The following is a 27,637-nucleotide window of genomic DNA, read 5'->3' on the forward strand; positions in this document are numbered from 1 at the left end:
GAAAACTGAGTGTGAATTTAGCAGTGTGTGAAGTCTGGCATGAGAACATATAACTAGTGATAGGGTCTGGTGTCAGAAAGATACAAACAGAAGATCCTGTGTTTGTCTCCTCCCGGATTCACCTGTCCTTCCCCCCGCATTGGGTTGTACTGGTGGATAAGGCATGAGAGGTGGGAGCAGTGATGATGGTGGCTGTAGAGGCTGCACCTGTTAGTTCAGGCCATTTTGGTGGCTTCTTTCGTATAGCCATTTTTTTTCCTCCAAGATGGAGTCTTGCTCTGTCACCCAGGCTGGAGTGCAGTGGCATGATCTCAGCTCACCGCAACTTCCGTCACCTGGGTTCAAGCAATTCTCCTGCCTCAGCCTCCTGAGTAGCTGGGATTACAGGTGCACGCCACCACACCCGGCTAATTTTTGTATTTTTAGTAGAGACGGGGTTTTACCATGTTGGCCAGGCTGGTCTCAAACTCCTGACCTCATGATCTGCCCACCTCAGCCTCCCAAAGTGCTGGCATTACAGGCATGAACCACCACACCCGGCCTCCTATAGCATTTTAAAAGGCAAACCATTCAAAACAGAGGCACAGAGCATCAACACATGAAGGAATAAGAGATTAGACCAAGCTACAGCAGCTTTCTATGGCCCCATTATTTAATTTGTATTAAGGAATGCACCTGTGTTGTTGGAAAACCATAAGACGAGTCCATCAACCACCTGCTCACCTTTTCTTTTCACTGTACAGCATAAGGGGGCTTGGAATGCAATTAACCTTATACATTGTGAAAAAGCCGACATGCTTCAAGCTTGAATAGAAGTTCAAGAATATTAATGACCTGCAAAATTTGAAGAAGCAGCTAACCTTGGCTATATTGGCTTACGTAATGGTAGGGCTAGCCAAAAATTGTGCCTCCTGTACTCACTCACAATGTGCAGATTTGTTTGCCTTGAAAGCTCGTGAGCCCTGAGAATTGGGGCATTTAAGAGTTTGAGGAACCATAGACTTATGAGCATAGAGCACTTGTGGTGTTGTGAAGTAGCCACTAGACACTCAAGTAAAGAAAACTAGAATTTATTTAATTAAAAGTTGTTTAATTAATTATATTTTTTCCTATGGGATAAAACTGTTCCTGGTAAATGGCTTAATCTTTTCAAAGTTACATTAAATGTTAGTCTGGAGTGTTTTTAATATTGCAGGCTCATAGAGTTGTGTATCAAGATGTGCCCAAGAGAACTACCATCAGTCTCAGCATTATATTTCTAAATATCAAAACTTGCTAGTGTCAGTAGAAGAATACATCTTTTTGGTAACATCACCTTTTGCTAAAATGCATAGTTTACATTGATATGATAGGAATTAAATCAGCCTCAGTTGTCAGTTCTAATCAGCTGCATGAGACATGGTCTTCAATTAATCTTATCTCATAAACATTAGCATTTTAAATACTTTGTCAGAGTCTTGCATACACTTTTCGAAAATTAGAAACTTTCAGAACTTCTTTGAGGACTTCAAAATCGTTTTTGTTACCCTTCCAAAATAATCTTATGTTATCTTGAGATTGCATTGAATCAGAGAGGAGATGTTGGCTTTAAGACCCGATAGTCATAAACCTACATACATATATATGCACATATATCCACATATATGAGTAATCAGTTCCCAAGGAACCTAGTGGTCAGCAAGACAAGGGACTTGTGTATACTCAGATGGCCAAATGTCATGGAGGTCTTTATTTCTCAAACTAGTCATCCCCTTAACTCTCCTGTTACGTTCAAAGGTACCCAGGAATAAAATCTTTTTATTTTTCTTATCAAGTATGTAGAATCTTGTTTGTAAGCAGCAAATACCTGGCTCAAATTAACTTAGGAACATTAATCTCGTGTATGGGCCAGAATGTGTCTTTCTCTTTCACTTGACTTACTCTCTGTGGACTCTGTGAGGATTGGCCTTTGCACTCTGGGTCTGTGTGCTTGCCTAACAATAAATTTTTATGGTGATGAACTGTGCCACCCCTCTGTTATGTTATTAAGTGTAAAATAAATTGAAAGAAGAGTTAAATAGTCAAAATGCTGGAAGAACAGGGTAATAGCAGTGACTTGAGAGCATTTAATACTTTTTCCCCACCTTTTTTTTTTTTTCCTATTACCTTACTGGTTTCATTCTTTCTTAATGCAAAGCAAGTATGCAAACAAGGTGGGAGTGATGTCCTCAGATGCTGCTGAAATGTACACATCTCATAGTTTATGCCAGCGTTTAGGACTGACTCATGCTTTCTCCAGTACCAGACTCAACAGTCCTAGGGAAGAAAGCTCATTGGCCTATCTTGGGACAGATATCAACATGGACCAATAAGTTATGGCAGGAGGTAGGACCACATTGTACAAAGTTGTCATTGGTGACCCCTTTTCTATGTATTAGTAAAAGAAAAATCACTGTGGGCTGGAGAAGCTTCAAACACATGAGATGTTTTCCTTCCCTATGTGGACACATCACCTCAGTCTTCCCAAGTATGACTACTGGCCTCTTCTGGATGTCTTCTTTTTCCCCATTACCTCTAGCCTGAGTGCCATTTCTTTTCATGATTTGGTAAAGAACTTGGGGCAAGACATATTGTAGACAGGAGGAGAATTTCTGGGTTGGTGATTTAGAGCAGATCTCTTCTGATCCTTTCCCCTGAGCCCAGTACCCCTCATTTACTTTTTGTCATGCAGGAGGAAGTGGCAACTCAGGAGAAGGCAGATGGAAAGGTTAAATGGTGAAGCTCACAGTCTGCTTGGCCAAGGAAATAATGCCCTTTTCTTAAAGGCTAAATGTTTTTTCAGGATGAGTGGATCAGTGGAGTCCAAATATTCTTGTCTACTGTAGGAGATATTTGATTCTTTATGTATGTGTAACATATGTGTTAATAGTTGTAGATAAAGCAATTTTGATTTTTCTTTGTTTACTGATTTGTTTTCATTATCCAAATTCACTTGTATGTACTTTTAGGCTGAGAAAGTTTTCCAAACCATTTTAACATGCAACTCTTCAAAAATTTACTGGGATTCTTTGTATTTGCTTAAATAGGAGCCATTCTGTCTTTTTTCCCCAAGTTAATGGTGCTAACTCACTTAATGTTCTAATTCTGACAGCCATTCAGTAATAATGCATTTCCAAAGGAGTTGCAGTAGAATTTTAAGCCTTGTATTTTTGGCTCCTACTTAGTTATCTACCCTGATTGGCATTTAACCATTGAATTAGATTTTTCTTCTACTGAAGAGAGCTTTATGAGCTTTAACTTCAAGTGTCTGTGTCACAGTGTGATTTGTTTGCATTATGATTGACACTGAGTAAGCACTTTTTGCAGGAAAAGGCATTGTCTTTTAGGATTGAGGGAGGATTTGGACACATAGTCTCCTGACACTTTTTTCCAGGGTTCCATTTAATAGTTGTGCACATCAATAACAATCTCACCTGGCACATGTTAACATGGTTACTTTATTTTTGCAATCAGTAACGATCATATTCCCTGAGAACTGTTTCTCTGGGCCTGTTGACTGATATGGCCATAAATATATCCCCAAAGGCTAAAACTGTACCTGTTTCAGCACAGATGAAACAAAAATAAATGTCCCACTGTTTTAGTATTACAAATTATAATCTCACTACAGCATGTACTTTAAGGTGGTGATAGTTCAATTTCTGCTCTTTGTTTTTGACATGATGGTAGAATAAATACAATTTAAAAACATTTTATTCAATTAATTTTCAGTGACCATTTTGTGTGCCTGGTTCATTCTGTGCTCTCTAAATCATAAAATACATTTCTTTCTTTCTTTTCTTTTCTTTTCTTTTTTTTTTTTTTTAAGACGGAGCCTCACTCTGTTGCCCAGGCTGGAGTGCAGTGGCACAATCTCGGCTCATTTCAACCTCCACCTTCCAGGTTCAAGCGATTCTCCTGCCTCAGCCTCCTGAGTAGCTGGGATTACAAGCATGTGCCACCATGCCTGGCTAATTCTTGGATTTTTAGTAGAGATAGGGTTTTACCATGTTGTCCAGGCTGGTCTTGAACTCCTGACCTCAGGTGATCCACCCGCTTCGGCCTCCCAAAGTGCTGGGATTACAGGCATGAGCCACTGCGCCTTGCTGAAATACATTATATTTCAAAAATAGTACTACCTTTAGAAGTTCTTACCTTTAATTGTTAATAGTGAATAAACAAAATAATGTTTTCTGGACCTATAAATGGATTTTGAAGATATCCTTGCCTTAAAGAGACCAAATAATATACTTGCTGTTTCTTCCTATTATATTATCATATTCATTCACTCAGTCAGCAAACATCGATTACTCTACCTCCGGGAACCTAAAACATACTAGGGACATACAGACAAGTAACAAGTCTTTAATAAAGAGTTAGAGAAATCATGACATAAAGTACAATGGGGACACAAAGATAGGGACGGGCTGGTTGCATTCAGGGATTGCTTTAACTAGAAGATAACGCTTGAAGTAAGCCACTTATGCTAACTGGGTGTGCCCAGAGAGGGCCAGAAAGAAGGCCAAAAGAATGTGAATCAAGTCCTAGAGCATAAAGCGGCATGGGCAATTGGGGAAGTTGTTTGTTTAAATTTAGAGTCAAATGTGTAAGGGAGTGAGTATCTAGAAGTGGGACACAAAAAAGGTGGGATAGACCCTAATCAGAGATGAATATGCAAATATATGTATTTTCTAAATATATATATATTTGAGTAGAATTTGAATTTTATTCTAGATATTAGTAGTTTTCCAACGTTTTTGGTTTACAGTATTAAATTTAAGAGGAGGATGCATATTCCTGTGATTGTCAACTTGGGGAAGTACCAGAATCTTGTTGGGTGGAGGACAGGGGCACGTTAATAATTTTAAAAACCCGCAAGGTGATTGTGATAAGTCCTTGCGTCCTCTCCGTTGAGAATTATTGCTATGGGCAGTGGAAACCACTGAGTTTTAAGTGGAGTCCTTAATATCAGTGACCCCATTAAAGTACTATCTCAATTTATTATTTTTTAAATAAAACAATTGAAAAATATACTTACATCCTCCATCTCTATGCTCCCGTGATCCTCTGTAATTTTTCAGTATCAAATTTTAAAAAAACTCATTTGTTGTGCTGTTGGCACAAACATATTTTAAAGGAGTGTTTGGGAATGGAACATAAAACAAATGGAAAAAAATATTAACATTATATATGTCTGTCTTTGATTTCCATGATTGCACATCTTTGATTTCCATGCATGTCTTTGATTTTCATGACTCAGAGCTTTTCTGAGATTCCTATGGGGGTGTCCAGGCTAATGGGAGAAGCAGCTGGAGGAGAGTAAGGCAGGCCAAGTGCCTGGCACACAGTAGGCACACAATGATTGCTAGTGTCTTTAGCTTCTCCTTTTAAACTTTAGCTCTTTAGTTGAAAATTAGGAGCCACTGGATTTTCTGTTAGTGGCTAATGTCAAGAGTGGCTGAGAAAAATGTTTGAAACTGAGGAGAAAATAGTGTCTCAGATATTAGACACATATAAACATTAGAAGGGAATTTAATGATTGTCTCGTATCCCAACCTTCTGCTTCACAGTTGGTGAAACCAAGGCCCTGAGAGAGGTTGAGTGACTTGACATCACAAGGCTATTAAATTACAGAAAAGGACCAGAAGCCAGGTCCTTTAACTCCTTCATGTCTCTCAGACATGTAGATGCCATTTCTTCCTGTTTTTTCTTTTTCTTAGAGTTAGCTCCATGAAAGGTTCTAATCAGCATATCTAAAACATAGCCCTTCATGAACTTCTTCCTCTTTCTCTGCTTTTTGTATCCCTCTATTACTAGAAAGGGATCCCAATCCAGACCCCAAGAGAGGGTTCCTGGACCTCGTGCAGGAAAGAATTTGTGGCAAGTTCATATTGTAAAGTGAAAGTAAGTTTATTAAGAAAGAAAATAAACAAAAGAATGGCTGTTCCATAGGCAGAGCAGCGGCATGGGCTGCTCACCTGAGTATACTTACAGTTACTTCTTGATTATATGCTAAACAAGGGGTGGATTATTCATGAGTTTTCTGGGAAAGAGGTAGGCAATTCCTGGAACTGAGAGTTCCTCCCGGTTTTGGACCATATAAAGTAACTTCCTGACGTTGCTATGGCATTTGTAAACTGTCATGGTGCTGTTGGAAGTGTCTTTTAGCATGCTAATACATTATAATTAGTGTATAATGAGCAGTGAGGACGACTGGAGGTCACTTTTGTCACCATCTTGGCTTTGGTGGGTTTTGGCTAGCTTCTTTACCACAACTTGTTTATCAGCAGGGGCTTTGTGACCTGTATTTTGTACCAGCCTCCTATCTCATCCTGTGACTAAGAATGCCTTAATCTCCTCGGAATGCAGCTCAGTAGGTGTCAGCCTTATTTTACCCAGCCCCTATTCAAGATGGAGTTGCTGTGGTTCAGATGCCTCTGACACCTCAGTGGCATCAACATCTACCATGCACTTGAGCTAGTCATTTCAGCATCAATTTTGTCTCCATCTTATACAGTATTCAGCTAGTCATCGAGTCCTGTTGGTATCACTTTGGAAATGTCTCTCACATCTATCTTTGCTTCTATTTCCTATATTACTTCCTTAATTTAGTCTTTACTTGTTTTTTTTTTTTTTCCCTCTGGACTACTGAAGTAGCTTTTAGATTGGGTTCTGCCTTCTGCAGTCCACTGTCTCCACTGCCTCTGGAGTTTTCTTTTTGAAATATAAATCCGAATGATGGGTTCAGTAGCCTTCAGTGGCCTTTCATTCTATTGAAAAGTCCCTTTCTCTAGCTGTAGCCTTTCACAATATAGCTTTGATGTCCCTTTTCAACATTTTCTTCTGATCATTTTTCTACTCCCTTTATCTGCCAGACTCTGATCACACCAGCCCATTCAATGTTCCTAATTTTTCAATGTACTTTCCTGGGACACCCTTCATCACCTCAGTTTGAGCACACATCAGTGCTCAATTCTATGCATGCGTAGGAAAAGAAAAGTTGTTTTCCTCTGTTCTTTATAGTTCTTAGTTGGGGTGGACCCCTGTAACAAAAGACAGATTAAGATGAGAAAAACAAGTGTATTAACATGTATATTTCAAATATACATGGGAGATACCCAGATAAATGAGTAAATCTCAAAAGGGTAGATTTGAATTCAGGCTTAAATATCATCTTCAGCTAGAACAAAGAAAGCTGTTGGGGGATACAGTTATGGGAGGTAACCAGGAAAAGCATAAGACACAAGGGTAAGATTCCTTATATGGATTTAAGTCAGTGCCTTCTCCATTAATACGAGTCTCTAGTGATTTAGAGTCATCTTTCCTGATGCAGAGAGGGTGACACAGTTACAAATAGATATTTCCTTTATAGATGTAAATTTTCCTACAAAAGGGTAACTTCTACTCTGCTTTTAGAGCTTCTCCTGTATTTTCAGTGTTCAAAATAATCAGCTTGAAATAATCTTTATGCCAAAGAGGCATACTTTGGGATGGCATATTCTGGTCTCTTAAACACACATCACTTTCTTTGAGTCCTCCTTTCCTTTCTTGGTCGAGATAAACAGATGGATCCTCTGTTACCCACAGAGCACTTTGTTTCTTCTCTAACCATACTGAGTGCTGTAGTCTGATGTGCATGAGAATTAATTTTCTTTTTGAATATGTCTGTTTTATTCAATAGTTTATGAAGTCCTTGAGCTCAGCAGTTGTATCAAATTCATTTTTATATCCTTGGTACCTGTGGTAAATTGAATAATGGTCCCCTGTAGATTTGCATCTTCTAATCCCTGGAACCTGTCAGTATGTTACCTTACATGGTAAAAGGGATTTCTTAGATGTGGTTAATTAAGGATCCTGAGATGGGGCTATTATCTTATTATCATGGTGGAGAAAAGCAGGAGGGTTGGGGCAGAGAAGGTGATGTGATGAGAGAAGCAGGGGTAGAGAGGGGATAGTCAGAAGAAGCAGAGGTTGCAATGATGTGCTTTGAAGATAAAGGAAGGCACCATGAGCCAAGGACTGCATGTAGCCTCTGGAAGTCAGAAAAGGCAAGGAAGCTCATTCTCCCTGAGAGCCTCCATAAGGAATGAAACTGTGCAGATGCTTGATTTTACCCAGTAAGACCCATATTGGACTTCTGACCTTCAGAACTTTGAGATAACACATTTGTGTAAGTTTCGAGCTACTAATTTTGTGGTAATTTGTTACAGCAGCAATAGGAAACTAATACAGTGGAGGAGAGGAAAAATATTTTTTTCTCTACCCATTGTAGGTTTATGGATGAGGCCTCTATGACAAAAAACAGATTCACAAGAGAAAAGCATACAAATGTATTTAATAAATTTTTATGTGACATGGGAGCCTTCATAAGGAAATTGAGACCCACAGAAATGGGTAAACCTGAGTATTTTTAGGCTAGGTTTGATAACAAGTGGATAGTTGTGGAGAAATATGATGGGATAAAAAGGGTATAATGTAATAGGAATAAACTGAGGGGAACTTAGAAAGGTCTGTTTGTTCAGATTCTGCCCATGACTGTCTTAATCCATTTTGTGCTGCTACAACAGAATGGCTGAGACTAGGCAACTTATAAACAATATAAGTTTACTTGTTTCATGGTTCCAGAGTCTGAGAAGTTAAATATCAAGGATCTGGCATCTGCTGGGGGCCTTTTTGCTACATCATCCCATGGCGGAAGGTAGAAGGGAAGGAGAGTGCATATGGGAGAGTGCATATGAGAGAGTGAGAAGTGAAGGGGCCAGAACTCATTATTTTCTTAGGAACGTAGTCTTATGATAAATAACCCACTCCCAAAATAATGACATTAATCCATTCCGAGTCACCTCTTAAAGATCCCACCTCTCAACACTGTTGCATGGGAGATTAAGTTTTCAACACATGCAATTTGGGGGACACATTCAACTCAAAACAGTGGCGCTTCATCTTCAGCGACAAAGATGTTCCTTGTCTCCTGGTATAGGGAAGCACCTCTTAGATGAGGGTCAATGATCTGCTTCAAGGGAAAGTTAGAAAGTCCTTCTTAGGTTTTTTGACCAGCTTCAGGGGAGAAGTATGGGGGCAGGTCAGAGAGACCTTCCTGCTACTGAAGGAATTTTTCTCACATTCCTTTAGCCTTAAAGTTTCACTGTGCCAAGGTGCCATATTTTGGGTTAGTATGTTCTGAACCCCATCAACAGCACTTACATGTAACATGCAGTTGGGCTTAGTGTATTTGCATCTGACCTTGACTAATCAAGAGAATTGTTCTTGATGCCCGTGATGATCAAAGCTAACATTTATTGAACCTTTTGCTGTGTGCCAGTCACTGTGGTCAACATTTATACTTGATCTTCATAATCACTGTATGGCACCATTATTATCCCTATTTGGCAGGTGAGAAAACTGGTGCATAAAGTGTTTTAATAATTTTCCCCCAATCACACTACCCAATATGTGATGGCACTGGGACTTGGAAGTGAGCAGTCTGGCTCCCAGGTCTGTGGCCACAGCGCTGTATCCTGCTTAGTCATGTTCTCATGTCACATATATGCAATTTATGTGTGCTGTCCTAGTGTGATATGTCGTGAAGAAAATTGGAAGAGCTAGATTTGAATATTGATGCCTCCAGTAATCAGTTGACTCTGTAAATGTGGGCAAGTCAGCTAACCTAGATCTGTGTGCCTGTCTTTGTTAAATCATTCATTTTCTGCTTACCTTATGGGGTTAATATGAAGACTGAATGATAAATCACATGGGAAAGTGCTTTGAGAAACAGCAGGCACTACACATATGCTATTTATAAGTATATATTTGGTTGATCTAGATCTTTTGCAGATTTCCTCATACCAGGATTACCTGGCTGGTCTGATTCATTTGGTGAGTAGGGGCCTAATAATATTTGGTAAATGCATTTGATAAAAATGCTCTTTTGCCCTCCTAGTTCTCATTCTTATATTTTGGGTTGTTGACACTAAAAATCTGAAAGCTCAGAATTTAGTCTCCTTCATAGAACTTTATTTTCTTTCCTACTTTTAAAAAAATGAGCCTTTCTTATCTCACTCCTGAGCTAATATTTTTATCTTGTAGCCCATAGGAAGGTACGACTTATAGAAGATTTGCAATGATTTCAGCAGCTTTTCAGAAGGGCTTTGAGTGAACGGTTAATCTCTTGAGAATGCAAAGTCATTTGTGGTGGAGAATCTTAGGCCAGTGTTGAGTTGCAAATCCTGGGGAGTCCTGACTCAAGAAGATAGGGAATTTAAAAAGAAAGCCAGTGAAATACATTTGATTCTCTTTTTCCCTGTCCTGCCTTAGCCTGCAATGTTACTTATTCCTTTAAGATGCTTTAATTGCTAATTGTCTGCTGTTTGATTTTGAGGTTAGTTGAAATCACCAGGATGATGGAAGGCCTGACCTGACCAGACCTGAATTCATTGGCAAATTCTCAACTTTTTGAAAAAATTAATGAGTTTTGGCTGAGATGACACCTGACTTTTTACAGCATCTTGTTTTGATTTATTGTTTCTTTTGTTTACTTGTCAGATATTCCCGCCCATGACATGGATTTACAGAGTACAATTTTTTTTTTTTTTTTGCATGTTCAAAGTCAAGCTATCCTGATTGGTGCAACATACAGACATAAAATGATACTTTGAGGGGCATCCTTTTGGATACATTTTTGTTCCTCTTTCATTGTTTCCCTGGGATGAATTCTTAGACATAGAATTACTCCAGGAAGGGTACCAATTTAAAACATTAAAATCAAACCAAACAAGAACAAGATACATATTAATAGATTGTATTCCCTAAAGGCTGTGCTAATTAACACTCCCACCAGTAGTGTATGAGAATGCATATCTCACGGCAACTTTGTCATTGTTCACTTACTCCGTAGCATCTCTGGAGTACTCACAATCTTCCAGGTTCAGACATTTTTCAGAAGTTTTCAAAATCACCCCAGGTGATTTGAAGCTGAAACCACTGGTTTAGTTAATAGGAGAAAAGCATTCTCTCACTATCTCTTAGTGGTTTGAATCTCTCTCACTATCCCCTTAAAATAGATCAGTCACTTTAGGTCATTGGTGTGTTTTGCTACACAGGACATACTATTCCTAATGAACAGCCGCTTCATCAGTCTAACACTCTTGAACCACTAATTCACAGTAGTGTCACTTCTAGGCTTATTAATATAATCTTTTGCCCATGCAAAGCTCTCCAATGTTCAGATAATTCTGCTGGATGATGTTACCTTTCAACTGAACCACATCATCTTGTTGGCAAAGCACCTCATGAATACTATCTCATTTAACTATTGCAGGGACCTTGGAATTAGACATTTTCATTCTATTTTTACAGAGAAAGGAAAAGGAACCCAAATAAGTAGCTTTTCTCTAAGGTTGTGCAACTTATAATCACATGTTAGGAACTGACTCAATGTAGGTCTTCTGATTTCAAGTTCACAGTTTCCAGTGCTGTGTCAGAACCTGTCTTTGGCTTTCGCTAGTTCTGCTGCTTTTTTAATACACAAATGGATCTGGTTATTGGATTGTTATTAAGGTTTTTTTTTTTCAGTGTCTGCATTTCTTACGCTTATTTTCTTCTCTGTATGCTCATTTAGAATTCTACATATTTACAGCTGTGTTTCTCAACTTTTATTTTTATTATTACTCCTCCTTCCCTAGGAAAAAAATTTAATTTAATTTACATTCTTCCTAATGAGAAAAATTAAATATTAAACTGATAAGAACAGCTACTACACTTGATCTTAGCCAAAAGGCTGAGAAGTGAAGAGAAATTAAATATTAAGGAATAAAATTTTGACAGGTTAGGGTTGAGCCTTGGAGGACCACAGACTATGATGTCTGATGTTTTTGTTCCTCAACAACCAATTTTAATCTTGGGAGTTCAAAAATGCTGTTAATGGACACACCAATTTAGATGACTAACCCTGGCTATCAGGGCAGAAAGGAGAGCTGTTGAACATTCTGATGGATCATATAACTGTATGTGTGCAACTAGTGGAACACATGACACTGACATTACTCTCAGTTCACATCAACTAATGACTTACAAGGAAGCTGTGCTTCAGTGTGGGTGGCTAATTATTCAAACTTGCATTCTGTATGATTAAATCACATGGAATTTCACATTTGCTTTTGTTTTCCATATATTTTGTGGGTCATATAGATTATATCTCCACCTTTCACCCACTGCCTGCCTTTTTTATTAAATATGAGCTTTGTATAAGGCTTTTGTCTACTTTTGGTCACATCTCTGGGCTGAACTTTTAGATTCATTAGTCTCTGATTTGTGGCAGTTACCTACATTTTTACTTATAATTTTAGATAAATAAATGCCGGCATGTTCACAGGCAGGAAAACACTGCATTGGTAGATAAGGGCCATTCCATGCTGGGCTTGACTGGTTGCCACCAACTCTGACATCCCTGACCCCTTGGCAGGGAAAGAATGTAAATGAGCGAGAATAAAGAGCCCCAGGTAGCTTCTGTTTGTTTTTACAAGAGAGCCAGAGCTAGGTGATTTGGGAGAATGCCAGATACTATAAACACAGAGCCAGAGAAAAAGAACAAGGATGGCAAGAAGAGTCCAGGGACTGGGGGAGGTGCACTTCCAGGAGGTGGAGGTTGGCCCAGAGGAAGGTTTTCATTCATTTCTATGTGTAGAATTTTTAAGATTAACTTGCTAATTTTTTTATTGAAGTCAAGCAAGATTTTAAGTCATTTATCAGGGCTCATAGAGTACCTATTTATAGAAGTCAGAATAAAAGTAAATGAATCATGAATGCTAACACGCATCTAGCAAATTTAATAAGATTTGAAAGTTAAATAAACCAATGGAGCCTGCAGATTTTCTCCAGGGCCCCTTTACAAGTTTTAACTTTGTTTCCATTCCCCCCCACTTCATTTTACACACTGTCATGTGTGATTCTTTTAGCCTTAGCTTTTAGAATACGAAAATGATTTACAAGCCTGTTTTTAGAGGCTATTTCATTTTTAGTTAAACGTTTACATGATGCTGGCTTCCTGTGTAACCTGCTGAAAAACAAAAGTTTTTTTTTTCTTTTTTTCAGGTGCTAGACTGTCAATCAGGATAAAGGAGATTGTATGAATTATTTGTTGTTGCATAACAAATTGCCACAAGTAAAACAACAAATATTTATTATCTCAAATTTTGTTTGGCTTAGGTGGGTCCTGTGCTTCAGGGTCTATTACAAGGCTGCAGTCGGTTGTTAGCCAGGACAGGGATCTTATCTGAAAGCTCAACCGGGAAAGATCCACTTCCATGCTCCCATGGTTGCCGCATAATCCAGTTTGTTGAGGGTTTTTGGACTGAGGGCCTCAGTTCCTAACTGCTTTGGAGGCCACCCTCAGTTCCTGGTTATGTGGGCCTTCTCAACATTGGAACTTGCCTCCTCAAAGCCAGCAAGAGATAGTCTGCTGCAAAGACATCCACCATCTTTGCTATATTCTGTTGGTTAGAGAGTCACTAGACCAGCCGACACTAAAGGGCAGGAGATTACACAAGCGCATTAACACCAGATCGAGGGGCACCTTAGGATCCTAGGCCAAGGAGATATGTGACTCCATCCCAACAAGCCTTCAGGATCTTAGATTCTTTGAGGGAAGAGACCTTTTTTTCGTAGTTAAAATATTTACAAAACCTTTGTGAGGTCATAGCTAGCGCTTTGCGCTGAACTGGATTGTGGAGCCCTGGGCTAGCGCTGTGCAGGGCATGAAAGACCAACCACTCTGTAAATGCACATAAAGAACAACCTCCTTGAGCAGTCTCAAGCAAGAGAAAGAAGAGGCCTCTGAGCTCCAGCAAAACAATGGGAGAAAACATACCCTTATCTTTTCCTTCTCATTTTCAAAGCTGTGTTAGAGGGAAAGGAATATATTCTGGTTCTGCAGATTTTCAGTTTTCTTTTTATCTCATTAATTCCTGGCTGGGTGTTCCAGGACAAGATATCCAAAAAGCCTTTTTTGAATCGCAGGTACCGTGAATATAAGTAGAGGAAAGACACCATCTCTTCCTTTAAGGAACTTACAGTCTTATGGAAGAGACACAGATGGAAGTGCACAATTACCAAATATCATCAAAAAGCCTGAGAAAAAGTTATGCAAAAGCTACTGAGTGAGCACAGAGGCTGTAAACCTAATCCTAAGTTGCAGGTGGGTGAGTATTAGACATCACTCAAGGAAGGCTTCCTGGAAGAGGTGACACAGAGTTGAATTAGTTGGACTTAACCTTTGAAGAAATGAAGGCAGGCTTTGCTGGGAGGCATTGGAGTATTAGATATAAAGGTTTAGAAGCAGGAGAGCATTTGGGACCTCACAAAACTGCAAGTTGTTCAGTATGGATGGAGTTTAGGAGCCTTCTTGGAAAGTAGTAAAAATTGAGGCTGGAACTGGGTGTGGTGTTGCCTGAAATCCCAGCTATTCAGGAGGCTGAGGCATGAGGATCACTTGAGCCCAGGAGTCAGAGGCTTCAGTGATCTATGATTGCACCACTGCACTCCAGCCTGGGTGACAGAGTGAGACCCTGTCTCTACAAATAAAAAATAAAAAGATGAGGCTGGCAAGGTAGGCAGGAATAAAATGATCATCAGAGTTCTTGGATGTTGTTCCAGGGATTTTGGACTTTACCTTAAAGGAATCAGGGGATAATCCAATCAGATTGTGCTTTAGAAGTAGAGAAGGATTGGAGGGGTGTTAGGCGACAAGAAGACCAAATGGTATGTAGGCGAAGGGAGAGGGGGTCTAAAATACGGTGAAGTCAGAGGGAGAGGAGACAGTGAATTTGAGATCCTAAAGATGCAGAATCATCAAGACAGGGTGATGGCACTGGTTGTGGAGGGGGAAACAGAGGAAGAAGGGAAGCTTGACTTAGATTTCTGACTTTAGTGACTGGGTAGATGGTGGGGTGACTCGCCAGTCTACAAAATATTGGGAAAGTGATACGTTTGAGTTTAGTTTTGGAATTATTAATTATAGGAATTTGTAGGAATCTGAGCAGAGATGAGCAGTGTTTCAGGGTGTCCAGATCTGGAGCTCAGGTGAATGTGGAGGAGACCACCAAGGGAGAGTATGCGGACCCAGAGGAGAAATAGGGTGAAGGGTGAGTGCCTGTGACATCTGCAGTTAGAGGGGAGAGGACACTGTAAGAGAGGAGGAGAAATGAGTGGTATGATAATCAAGGTTCCCGGGGTTACAGGCCACGGGAGCCAACACAAGCTAGCTCAAGCAAACACACTTTTTAGAATTTAGGATATCAAAGACACTCAAGGTTCTGGAACTAGGACCCAAAAAGTCTCCAGGAGCACAGCAGGCACTCTGTCACACTAAGGTCCTCATATTGCAGCAAGGCTGTTCCCTTTTTCTGTCTAAACACCATCTTCCTCCACTGCTCTGTGCGGGCGACATACCCACAGCTCCTGAGTTGAAGCCTCTGCAGATAATGAGATCACCCATCCAATTGACTGCCTTTTGACCTCAACTCCAGTTTTCTGGGAGACTTAGTCTAGTGTTTCATCTTGGAAAGGTGCCCATGGTGTCATGCAATACAAATGTGGCTAATGAGGGCCCACCCTGGCTGTAGTCAGCCCTTAGAGAAAGAAGGATGTAGTTAGAATCGTATCTACCATGGGCAGCTGAAATGATAGGAAGACAGTGGCAGGAAGAGGGGTCAAAAAAGCCAGACAAAGGGAGAGATTCAAAGAGGAGGGAGGAAGTGGTCCACTGTGCTAGACGCCGCTGACCCAACAGAAGGATTGAATTCAGGAAGAAAAGGACTGTGAGTCCATGACTTTGAGTAGCTAAGTTTGTGAAAAGAAGTGGGAAATTGTTGGTTTTCATTTAGACAGGTAAGGCGTAAGTATGCTTCTCTGTGGGGGAAGAGGAGGAACAGGCATTAAAGTGGGAGGGTAGACAATACAGCTGAAGGAGGGCATAACTGATGGATGAGATTCCCGAGAAATCAAGAGGGAACAGAGATGGAGCGATTAGCAGCAGACGGGAACGGGCCACGGCTCTCACCAAGGCTGGCAGGAAAGTAGGGTGCAGATGTAGATAATTTGGAGGGTGAGCTGCTAAGAAATTAAGTCCAGATTCTGGTGAGAGGAATTATTTACTCTTTACAAAACCCTAAGTTCTTCTTTTGCTCCTTAAATGTACTGAATAAATGCTGAGAAGAGCAATTTAAAGGTCTTTGACAACTGAAGAATCTGGTATTCCATATGCCAGGGGATTGACACAGAGAGCTTACGCCAGGCCAGGACTCCTTATAGGAGCCCCAAGTTGGGCCCAGTGTCCCTGTCTGGAGTAAATGCTCCTGTGTTCCCGCTGTGGTCTGTGTTCCTCCAGAATCCATATGTTGGAACTAAATTTCCAGTGTGATAGTATTAAGAGGTGGAGCCTTTAGGAGGCGATTTAGTCATGAGGGTGGAGCCCTCATGAGTGGGATTAATGACCTTATATAAGAGGCGTGAGGGTGCTGTTCATCCCTGTTTCCCTCCCATCTCTTTTACCTTGTGAGGGTGAGCAACAAGGCACTATTTTGGAAGCGGAGAACAGCCTTCACCAGACACAGAATCTGCTGGTGCCCTGATCTTGGAATTCCCACTATCTAGAACTGTGAGTAGTACACTTCTCTTGCTTATAAATAAGTTACCCGGTCTGTGGTATATTGTTATAGCAGAACAAACAGACTCGGACAATTCCTAAGTAAGTTCAAGAACATCCCATGAGAAGCAAACATAAAAATATGAATGTGTCACTCCAGCCTGGGCAACAGTGAGACCCTGTCCCTACAAAAAATAAAAAAAATGTTAGCTGGGCATGGTGGTGTGCACCTGTAGTCCCTGCTACTCAGGAGGGTGAAGCAGGATAATTGCTTGAGCCTAGGACTTCGAAGTTACGTAAGTGAGCTATGATTGCTCCACTGTACTCCTGCCTAGACAACAGAGTAAGACCCTGTCTCTTAAAAATAATGAACGTAGCTAATGACAACTGTACAAGAATTAGAAAGCTTTGAGGTTGTCTTTCTCCTGTCTTCTTGCCATGGCTTTCCTCTCCTCACTGAGGCTGACTCTTTTTATAAGTGAGAGGATCCCACTCTGTTGCCCAGGCTGAAGAGTAGGGGGTGAGACCATGGCTCACTGCAGCCTTGACCTCTCAGTCTCAGGTGATTCTTGGTTGCATGAACAGTATAGGGCTGGGATCCTGTGCAAGATGGCCTTGCTCCCAAGTTTGTCAGCTGTCACTGGCAAAGCACGTATCTAAGGATGTCTGGCCCTAAATGGACTCATCCTCCCACCACCACTCCATTTACCAGAAGACCTGGAAGGTTTTCTTCCATGCATCTTTAGCAAGGCTAAGTGAGAATTACTAGCATGGGATTCAAGAGAAACTTAGGTTTAGTAAAAAAGAGAAAGTGGACTTATATATCATTAAATATTCGAAAGCAGTATTTTTTCCTCTAAGAAATCTTCTGGTTTAGTTTACCAAAAAGAGGATGGGATGATGGTGATGTTACCCAAGTTAATTTATGTTTCAAATGGAAGAAGCAAGCAGGTTTTGTGTGTGTGTGTGTGTTTAGGAAGCAGAAACCATGATTTGTGGGAATTCTTTCATGGTAATAATAGTCACCAGCATTTTTTGAGTGCCTCACATGTGCCTGGAATCGTGTCGTCAGAACCCGTGCCTGGCACTTAGCAGGCGTCAGGAGGCACAGGTCTGCTGATGCACTTAACGAGTGTTTGTGCTACCAGAAGATGCAGAGGGCAGACTTTCTAGTAAGAAATGGGATGAGCTGTGAGAGTAGCTTCGTCAAATCTGCCAGACTTTGCTGGAGTGTCCATAGTACTCCTATTTAATCCTGATTTTAGGCCTAGAAATTCTCTGCTTGATCTGAGGGAGGGGTATTGGACCATCGAGGGAGCAAAAACAAGTCCTTAAGCCCTTCCACCTGCCCCTCCACAGAGGCTTCCGAAATTCCAAACCCAGGGGAGATGGCTCTTTGACCTTCAGGTGGCAGAATAACTTGTAGGAGAGTGGAGGCATTCCAGGGATTTGCTTCCCTGGGATATTTATTTGAATAGGTCCTTATTCTGGACAGAAAGACAAAATTAAGGACTATGCCTTGAAAACAGAGATTTGTCAGTCTTCTTCCTGGGTTTATAGAATGTTCAGTGGGTGCAGGTGAGGCTTTATCAGACTTCAAGCTGCCCCACCACAGCCCATCCTCATTAATTCCTAATACTTGCAATACAACTCTATCAGTAAGACCTTACGCCTGATAAAGTCCCGTTCCTCTCTTAAGACTATAACCGTATACTTTACTTATGCTATTGTACTTTTGTCACTTGGAAGTCCCTGTTTGAATTTAAAGACTGGTCTCTTTGACTAAATTTCCCTAGCAGAATATCCAGATTGGTTCAAAGCCCGTGAGTAGGGGCAGTAGTTCCTCTTAAACACTGTTGTCTTAAATGCTGAGGGACAATTCACAAGGACGCCTTCATCTCGGGTGTTGGGTGCATTTCATTCTCACTTTTAAATTAACAAACTATTTTGGGAATTAAGACATTTGACATTAGATGACTCCAGGATTTCACTGCCCTAAAGCTGGTCTAATCAACTTGCAGAGCATTCAAAGAATTTGGTTTAGTTTAAAAAATTATTGATCTCTATGAGCCAATGTATATAATGGTCAAGAAAAGACAATATTAATTCATTGTAATAAAGGCTAGAATAGTAGATTCCTCTGAAGAGGGTGGGGATGGGACAGGGGCATAAGCTTTCTAGAATGCTGGAAGTGTTTATAACTTGTTTCAGGTGTTGAGTTACACAGGAGCATACAAATGTAAAAATTCACAGAGCTTGATTTACAGCAGTGAGAAAGAATACAAAAATTTTCATCTAGGGGTTGATCCCATCATTCCCTAAGATTGCAGGCTTCATTATAGGTCCTCAGTGTAAACCTTTCTGGGGTTTTAAGATCCTTTAGGGAGTTACAGGATCAGATTTGTGCTTTGAGTAGCTCTCTCTGGTTGTTGCTAGAGAAAGGGTTGGAGGGGACTAAGTGAGAGCAGTGGCCATGGCTGGGAGGCTGATGCTGTGGTCAGCAAGAGAGAGCAGGCCCTTGATTAGAGGGCAGGCAAGGGGCTTTGTGGGGTGCAGGAGAAGGTGTTGAGGGTGACTCCCAGGAGTCCTACAGGAGCAGTTGTGTGGAGGGAAGGGCCAGTGCCTGGAGATCAAGAATTCAGCTGCAGGCAAGTTTAGTTTCTAATGCCAGTGAGCCACCGTTGAAGATGACAAGTAGGTAATTAAGTAGATGAGTCTGGAGTCAGAAAATCAGTCTGAGCTGAAGTTATAAATTTGGGAGTTGCTGGCATGGTATTTAAAGCAATGAGAATGCATGAAATCACTTTGGGAGAGAGCATAGAGTAGGAAGGAAAGGGCTTCCAGGACTGTGTCCTGAGAAATTGCCACATTTAGAGGTCAGGTAGGGGAGGAGTCAGAATAGGAGGCTGAAAAGGGATGAAACGGGGAGTACAAGGACCACAAGGAGACCGAGCTGTCCTGGTGTCCAAGGGAAGAATGTTACAAGAAGTGGAGAGTGGTGAACTGTGGTGAGTGGCATTGAGGAGTCAAGTAAGTGGAGGACTGAAATCCTCACTTGGATTTCATAGCATGGAGGCCATTGCTCATCTCAGCAAGAATGGCTTATTTGGAGATGCGCTGGTAGAAGCCACACGGTAGTGAAACAAAGCTCTATGTGTTTTTCTTGCAGGTTATTTGTTGCTTTAGTCATGTATTCAAAATATCAATCCTTCATGTAACATTTAATTGTATAAGCTTAATTCTATTATGTAATGTAAAGAGATTAATTGGAATCTAGTTTCTTTAGCTGTTTTAGTGAAAGACATTGAAGATAGAAAATTGCTGTGGGAAACTATTTTTGTGGCTTTGTATTTACTCAGTTAGATTTTTAAAGAGGTCATTTTATGGTCCATTCCTGCCCCCATGCAGGAATGAACTGCATGATAATTGATTCATATTGCTTTAAAGGGCAAAGTATTGAGGGAACTTCTTGGGAAATTTAGATTTTGTCTAGCTGATCCTGAGGCTAAGTATCCTTGGAGGCTAAATGGCCAGCATCTTTTCTTAAACTTATGGAAATCCCAATAATGGAAAGAAACCAGGGCAGGGAAGGCTCACATCACTTTATTTCAGAAGTCAAGCATATGGTTTTGTTGACTAAAATACATAGACTGAGAAAAAAGAAAAAGGAAAAAAGTCTCAATTATGTTCAGGTCTGGAGTTTAGGAAGTGTTTTGTGAATACGATGCATCTTCTGGCTTTGTATTTGATGTCAACTCAATGTTTAGTCAAGGTTGAAAAGTAGAGTAGACGTGTGACTTTCCTACTTCCTGTGACACAGTGACATCTAGCTCTGGATCCTAGTGCTCCATGATATTGGGAATGAAGGCAACAATTTGAGTATTATCTAGATAGAGCCCAGCAAGTAGTAGGTGCCCCAGTGATACTGTGTTGAATAAAGTTACACTGAAGGGAAGTCTGTCCCTGACAATCTCCCTTCTCTTGTTTGCTGAGTCTTAGGCTCTTAAGAGAAATGATCTATATTAATTTTCTCCTTATTCTTGCATTTAGGAGGTTCTCCTGAGAATCGGAAAGTCCAGTCTATAGTAAGTTTCCCTATGCTGGTGTCAACAGGGAGGGTTAACATCCTGCTTCACAGGAAGGTAGCACATGTTAGGCTTTTACTATACATGGTTAATATTTTCAGGATGAAATTTGATTTTACAGCATAGTCATATTTATGCAATATGATATTATAATACAATTATGAGGAAAAACAGTGGTTTTGTTTTGTTTTGCATGCAAGGAAATGTGCTGGGATGACCAGGAAAGAAAGCAGTGAAGGAAACAACTTCACTCCCACTATTTGTGGAGCTTGTTTGGTTCTGGCAGGAAGTCAGGGTTTCAGAGGAGATGGGATGTTCAGTTTGGTCCAGGTGATCTTCAGTCTTCAAGGATCTAGAGAGACTTGGGGGTTGTCCATGATTCATCAGAAGAGCTGTTTCAGAGACCTCAGGGTTTGTTAAGGGTTAGAATCACAGTGCCTTCGTAAATTTTTCTTAGATGGAGGTGAAGGTATGAGTAGATTTATTATGAAGGTAGACAAACCAGGATTTACCTTGATTTCTTCAGTATTTTTCATCAGCGTAAATGAACCCAATAAGTAAGTGCCCATGGGTAGCACTGTGATTTTTGATATACAGTTGGTATCAAACTAATTGTAATGGGTCTTGGCAAGATGAAGTCATGGACTGTGGGAGGTAGGTGGGGTGTGAGTGGGGAACACTTGAGTGAGAGGTTTCTTTTCCTCTGAAGGAATGATGATGATGATAATGATGCCTACTGTTTATTGAATAGGCACTGATGTGGTCCTGCCCTCTGTCTTGGCATGACGAAAATAAAGCTTAGCAAGTTCTTATGTGTTCTTTGACCCTGAAATCCCAATTGTCTAAAAATAGACTTAGAAAATACCTTTCCTAAAGAGAATCAGAAAAATGTTTGGGGTTCTCCCAACATTTTCTCTTCGTGTATTCTTGTTTCTCTGTTTATTCTACCATGCTTTTTTGTGGGCCCATTGCTATAACTGTTACCATGACATTTGAAATTCCCAAGTGCTATAAAGAGACAGTGTTGTTATTATTGCTGTTTGTTATTTTTATTATTGCTGTGATTGCAGGGAGGCAAGGAACTGGGTTTGACAGGTGGAAGGGGGAATTCCAACAAGAGTACGTCTGGGATGATGGGAAGCTGAGGACTGGGATACCGAGAGAGTTAGACAGGATGTGACTAACGAGAACAATGCCATCAATATGCAAAGCATACAGAATTGTGAATCTGGTTCCGAAAATGCTACCACTGCAAAATTACAATAGCAGCGTTTTCTTAGTGCATAAGCCAAGTGTTATTTTAGCCTGAGAGGAGGCAGCTGAACTGGAGATAGTGAACGCACCTAAACAAATGTGGCCTGGGATGAAGCTGCAAAAACACAAAAGGGCTGCATGCTGGCATGGAAACCGCCTCAGAGCTGAAACAACAGAAGCTGAAGTTGAGCAGTGTCAGCCCGGGATGTGTGGTTTGCCCTGGGTCTGTTTTGGAGGCCTTGGGAAAACAGCCCTACAGATAAATTCTCCAGATTTGCGGTCTAAAACTGGTACAAAAGAAACAGCTCTGTCTAACTTGGCAAGATTGAAGAGCTTTCTGGTGGTTTAACTTGCACTGTGCATATCTATTTGTATGCCGTGCATTTCATCTGAATACTATTAAAATAAATGGAATTAGAAGTCCCTCACCCATGCCATTCTGAGCCCAGAACATTTTTTTTTTTCCATTGCCTTCTTAACTCTGCTCAGTAGGGGGGCCTTCCTAGTTTGGAAAAACCACTGCTTGGGTGTTCTAGAGGAGGGGATAAAGAACAAAGTCAGATAAACCTAATCTCCTAATCTCCCATCTGTAAAATACTACTACTAATAACTACTTCATAGGGTTGTTGTGAGAATTAAATGCAATTAATAATATTGCAATTTAATACAAAATTCATTATCATTAGATGCCATACGTGTGTAGAAGATCTAATAAAAATATATTACTGGGTACTCATCGTGTCTTACCCACTGTTTCACTGTCTTTATATACAATTTCTTATTTGGGATAAGCAACTTAATCCAGGGACGCATATAAAGCTTATAAAGTGTAGAAAGATTTGAAATCCTCAGAACTGCTGGTAAAGCTCACATGTAACCATTGCTACTGTTCCCTAATTTGGAATCTGGCATTTTGTAGGTGCAGTACTGACTAAATTCATTTAATTAAATATGGAGCAATCCAAAGCTCCCATGTTCTTTTCTCCTGGTTTTATATAAACTGTCTACAGTGCAGTCACCAAACCTTTGCATCTCCTTTGTCACTGGGATCAGGAGATAGCATAAAATCAGACTTCTGCTGTATATGGTTATACATATATGAGCCATCTCACTATAGGGCTCCACTGTCTTAACCAGGGTCTGGACTATTGCTGCTAAGAAAACTGATGACCCCTGGTTTAGAACTTTGTCTAACAACAAACGACTTTGAATAGGCAAGTGGTTTTTTGTGGTGAAGTAGGTGACTCTTTTCTTTCTTTTTTCCTTTTTCTTTTTTCTTGGAAACATGCGGAGTGATGTTGTCTCTCAGGTCTGCTGGCAGGTTTTGTTGCAAGGAGACTATGCAGGAATCTGCCTGCTTGGCTTAATCACTGGAAAAAAAACACAATTGCCGAGCAAGTCCCAGGTTGAAGTGGGCACTGTGCACAGGAGCTGCTTTATCAGACTTAAAGGGATGCTGCGAGAGGCAGGAGCACTTCTCCCAGATGTAGGCTCTAACCTTGAAGGAACAGTGGCTCTCACAGGCCCGGTAATAATGTGAGCATAAAAAAGCAAAGTGGCTGGGTGCGGTGGCTCATACCTGTAATCCCAGCATTTGGGAGGCCAAGGTGGGTGAATCACCTGAGGTCAGGAGTTTGAGACCAGCCTGGGCAACATGGTGAAACCCCGTCTCTACTACAGATACAAAAGTTAGCCTGGTGTGGTGGCACACGCCTATAGTTCCAGCTACTCGGGAGGCTGAGACAGGAGAATTGCTTGATTCTGGGAGGCGGAGGTTGCAGTGAGCTGAGATCACACCACTGCACTCCAGCCTGGACAACAGAGCGAGACTTTGTCCCCACCCCCCCACCCCCTCAAAAAAGCAAGGGAAATTGTTAGGGTGCCTCTGATCCTTCCAGTGTCTGTATCTGTGTTTGCTGGCTTTATCATTACTCTTGCCCTGGAGCCTCCTGCAGGCCTCATGTGTATTCATCGCAAATATACCATCTCCAATGTGCTTGGCATGAGGTCAGGCCCTGGGGATCCAGTAATGAGACATAGTTCCTATCTATATATTGTCTCTTCCTTTTTCTATGTACCCCCTAAAGCTGGAGATGCCGTTTTACCTATTCTTCGAAAGACTTTCCCAGCTATATGTAACTCATAGTAATAATCAAGGGAGTATCTATGATTAATAATATATATATTTTGAGACAGGGTTTCACTCTGTCACCCAGGCTGGAATGTAGTAGCACAATCACAGCTGCTTGCAGCCTTAACCTTCCCTGGCTTAGGTGATCCTCCCACCTTAGCCTCCTGAGTAGCTAGGATTACAGGTGCCTGCCACCACGCCCAGCTAATTTTTGTACTTTTTATAGAGACAGAGTTTCGCCATGTTGCCCAAGCTGGTCTTGAACTCCTTGGCTCAAGCTGTCCACCTGCCCTGGCCTCCCAAAGTGCTAGGATTACAGGCATGAGACATTGGGCTTGGCCCGATTAAACTTTTTAAGAGGACTTGTCCCATCATTTCATGTTAATTCTCCTGTTTTTAAGTAGTCAGTTTAGCAGCAATATTTTAACTTATTCTAATACTCATTAATTTATTAACAAATATTTTTGGATGTCTCTTATCTGTAAGGTGCTATGTGGTTCATGTTTTTGATGAGTGATTATTTTCATTTGTACAGATCGTTTAAATGAGAGTTTGCAGAAGATGAAAGGGGAGTCTTGCATTCAGCAATTTGCCCTGTATTTAATGAGCCAGCCACCTTGTGTCTTCCCCTCCTATGACATAGCCCTTCAGCTCACCCTACAATTGCCACATGAAAACTTCTCTCATGAAACCCACAGGGTCAGTATCTCTCAAATACTCTTTTTCCTCCACTTCTGGGGCATGATCTTGCAATGTACTCCTTACTGCCCCATCCTGGAAACTTGTGCCTATATCCTTGTTTTCTATACAGTGTTTAGCCAGGTCCTTGACCAGAATATAGATCACAAAAAGTACTGGTTGTCAAATGTCAAAGTAACTGACATTTAACAGAGAGATTATATTTGAGGATGCCAAGAATTAGCAAACATTTTTTTCTGATCATCTCAGGCTATTTGAAGAAGTTATGAATTCACCGAATTGACTGAAACCTGCCCTCTGAATGATTCTTCAGCACTATATAAACCAAAGTTTGTGTTGGTTCAAGCAGGCAGGAGGGATGTGCATCCATGGTATGGGAGCCCCCTCAACTAGAGGCTAGAAAAAAACAGCATTTATGCTGCAGCTGGTTTTGGTATCAGATGAGCAGCTTTAAATTGGGAGTTAGGAGAACTTGAAGACTTGAGTCCAAGAGGAAAGTATTTGAAGCAGAGATGGCTCAGAAACCACTAGGACCTGTGCATCAACACCTGCCTCAGGTCTTTATGGACATAACTGCTAAACCTTTGGAAGCCTGAGGTTTACAAACCACTTACCTTAAATGTTTAACGCTTAAATTTTAAGAAAAAAATTTTGAAAGTTTACCAAAGGATGCTCAATTCCTGGAATAGAATAGACCTTCATTTTACAATTGATATTTGGAAAAAATTCTGGGTTAGTTCCTATTAGATTCAATGAAAATCAGCAGTGGAAGAATTTATTCTCATGATCGTGATTGAACTTACCTTGGGTGGGTGCTTCAGTTCTGTGTCTTTGTGTCAGGAAAGGCTGTGGGCTGGAAAGAGCCCTGAGCTCAGCTGTGTCTCATGTCAGCCATGCTCCTTCAGAACCACAGAATAAGGCAAGGACTAGACATCTGAAATCATTCACAGCTAATAGCTGTAATTCCATCATTTAGTTCATTAATTCAACAAATGTTTATCAAGCATCACCTACTAAGTGCCAGGCATCTTCCTAAGTGCTAGTTTACAGCAGTGAACAAACAGAATCCCTACCCTTGAGAAGCTTCAATCTGCAGCATGGGTGAAACTGACAGTGAGCAAGATAAATCAGTAAACAACAGTAGATATCAGAAGGTGAGAAAGAAGTACTGTAGAGAACTCCCTCGAAACAGAGCAGAGGAATGGGAAGGATTTGCAGTTTTCGATAAGGAGGGCTTCCCTGAGAAGGTGACCTTGAATAAAAACTAGATGGAGGTAAGGAGGCAAATGCCACAGGTCTCTGGGGAATCTTCCTGACAGAGGAAAGAGCACATGCAGATGCCCTGAGGCAGGAGCTAGTTGGCAAGTGTGAGAAATAGCAAGCAGTGGAATGATCCTGAATAGGAGATAAGGTCAGAAATGGGGAGCGGGGGCAGCTCTTGATTATATAGTGTCTTGAAGGACTTTGTTATACCTCTGGATTTTACTGAGTGAGGAAGAAAGCCACAGGGGCGTGCTAAGCAGAGCGAAGATATAACATAACTTATCTTTTAAAAGAATCACTCTACATGACATGCTAAGAGGCTATAGAGGCAAAGCAGGGAGCCCAGGTGGGAGGCTAATGCGATATCCAGACAAGAATTGATGGAGGTGGTAAAGGGGCGATCCATTTGAAAGATTTGCATATGGTAAGTTGTGAGTGTGGGACAAAGTGTAGAGTCAAGGATAGTCCAAGCATTTTGGCCTGAACGGCTAGAAATATGGGAGTGGCCATTAACTCAGGCAGGGTACTCTGTGACCATAGCAGATGTTTGGAGACTGACCAGTTATTCTGTTTTGGACATTGAAAGTTTTATAAGGGCATGAGACCTCCAGGAGGAAACGTTGGGTAGACAGTTGGATACAGAAGTATGCAACTCAATGAAGACATCTGGGATAAAAATATATAGTTGAGAGACATGAGCATACGGATGGTATTTAAAGCCATCAGCCTGGATAAGCACACCAAGGTATGAGTGAGAAAGAAGTTATTGAATGAAGGGTTTAAGGACTGACCTTTGGGGTACTCAATTTTGAGTCTGGGACATAGGGAAATAGCAAAGGAAGGTGAGAAAAAGCAACCATTAAAAGAGAAGGAAAGCCAACCCAGAGAAGAGTCCCAGAAGCCAACTGAAGAAGAGGATGTGAAGAAGATGTGATCTGCTGGGTCAAATGCTGTAAATAAGATGACAACTGAGAACTGAGCAGTATATTGAGCACCGTGGACATAATTGGTGGCCTTGAGGAGAATTGTTTGGGTGGTGTGGTGGGGCAGATGCTTTTTGGAGGGAGTTGACAACAAAATGGAAGAAGAGGAACTGGAGACAAGTGTAAAGACTCTTGAAGAGTTTTGCTGCAAAAGGAAGAGAAGAATAGTCTGGTACCTTATAGGGGAACTTCAGTCAGGAGGATTCTGTTTTGTTGTTTGGTTTGGTTTTTGCCTTTAGAGGGGCGAAACAACAGTATGAAGGTTTATTGCTGGTACTGATGTAGTAGAGAGCAAAAAGTTAAGATACGGAGGGGAGAATTGCTATTGGGTTGCTGAGTAGGGAGGAAGAGATGGGGTCTGTTGACGAGGTGGCGCTGTTTTAGGAATATAGTTCATCCTCTGTAACCGGAGGTAGGCAGAGTGTATGGGCAAGATTCTCACAGGTAGATAGAGGTGGTGGTGAGACCATGTGCCAGTTCTTTTCTGATTGCTTCAGATTTTTCAGTGAAGTCAGAAAACAGGTCACCAACAAAGAGTGATGCTTGGGTAGAAAATGATAGAAAT

General features: G+C 41.0%; 1 protein-coding gene and 1 pseudogene across 1 annotated transcript in view; one reads left to right on the forward strand and one right to left on the reverse strand.

Annotated features, from left to right (window-relative positions):
* LYPD6 (LY6/PLAUR domain containing 6) overlaps window positions 1–27,637 on the forward strand; it is a 140,720-nt gene that overhangs the window by 23,391 nt on the left and 89,692 nt on the right. The gene's annotated exons all lie outside the window — the stretch shown is intronic.
* LOC115933906 (uncharacterized) lies at window positions 11,680–11,806 on the reverse strand (annotated as a pseudogene).

The sequence above is a fragment of the Gorilla gorilla genome, chromosome 11 (assembly GCF_029281585.2).
Source record: "Gorilla gorilla gorilla isolate KB3781 chromosome 11, NHGRI_mGorGor1-v2.1_pri, whole genome shotgun sequence".
Lineage (NCBI taxonomy): Eukaryota > Metazoa > Chordata > Mammalia > Primates > Hominidae > Gorilla > Gorilla gorilla.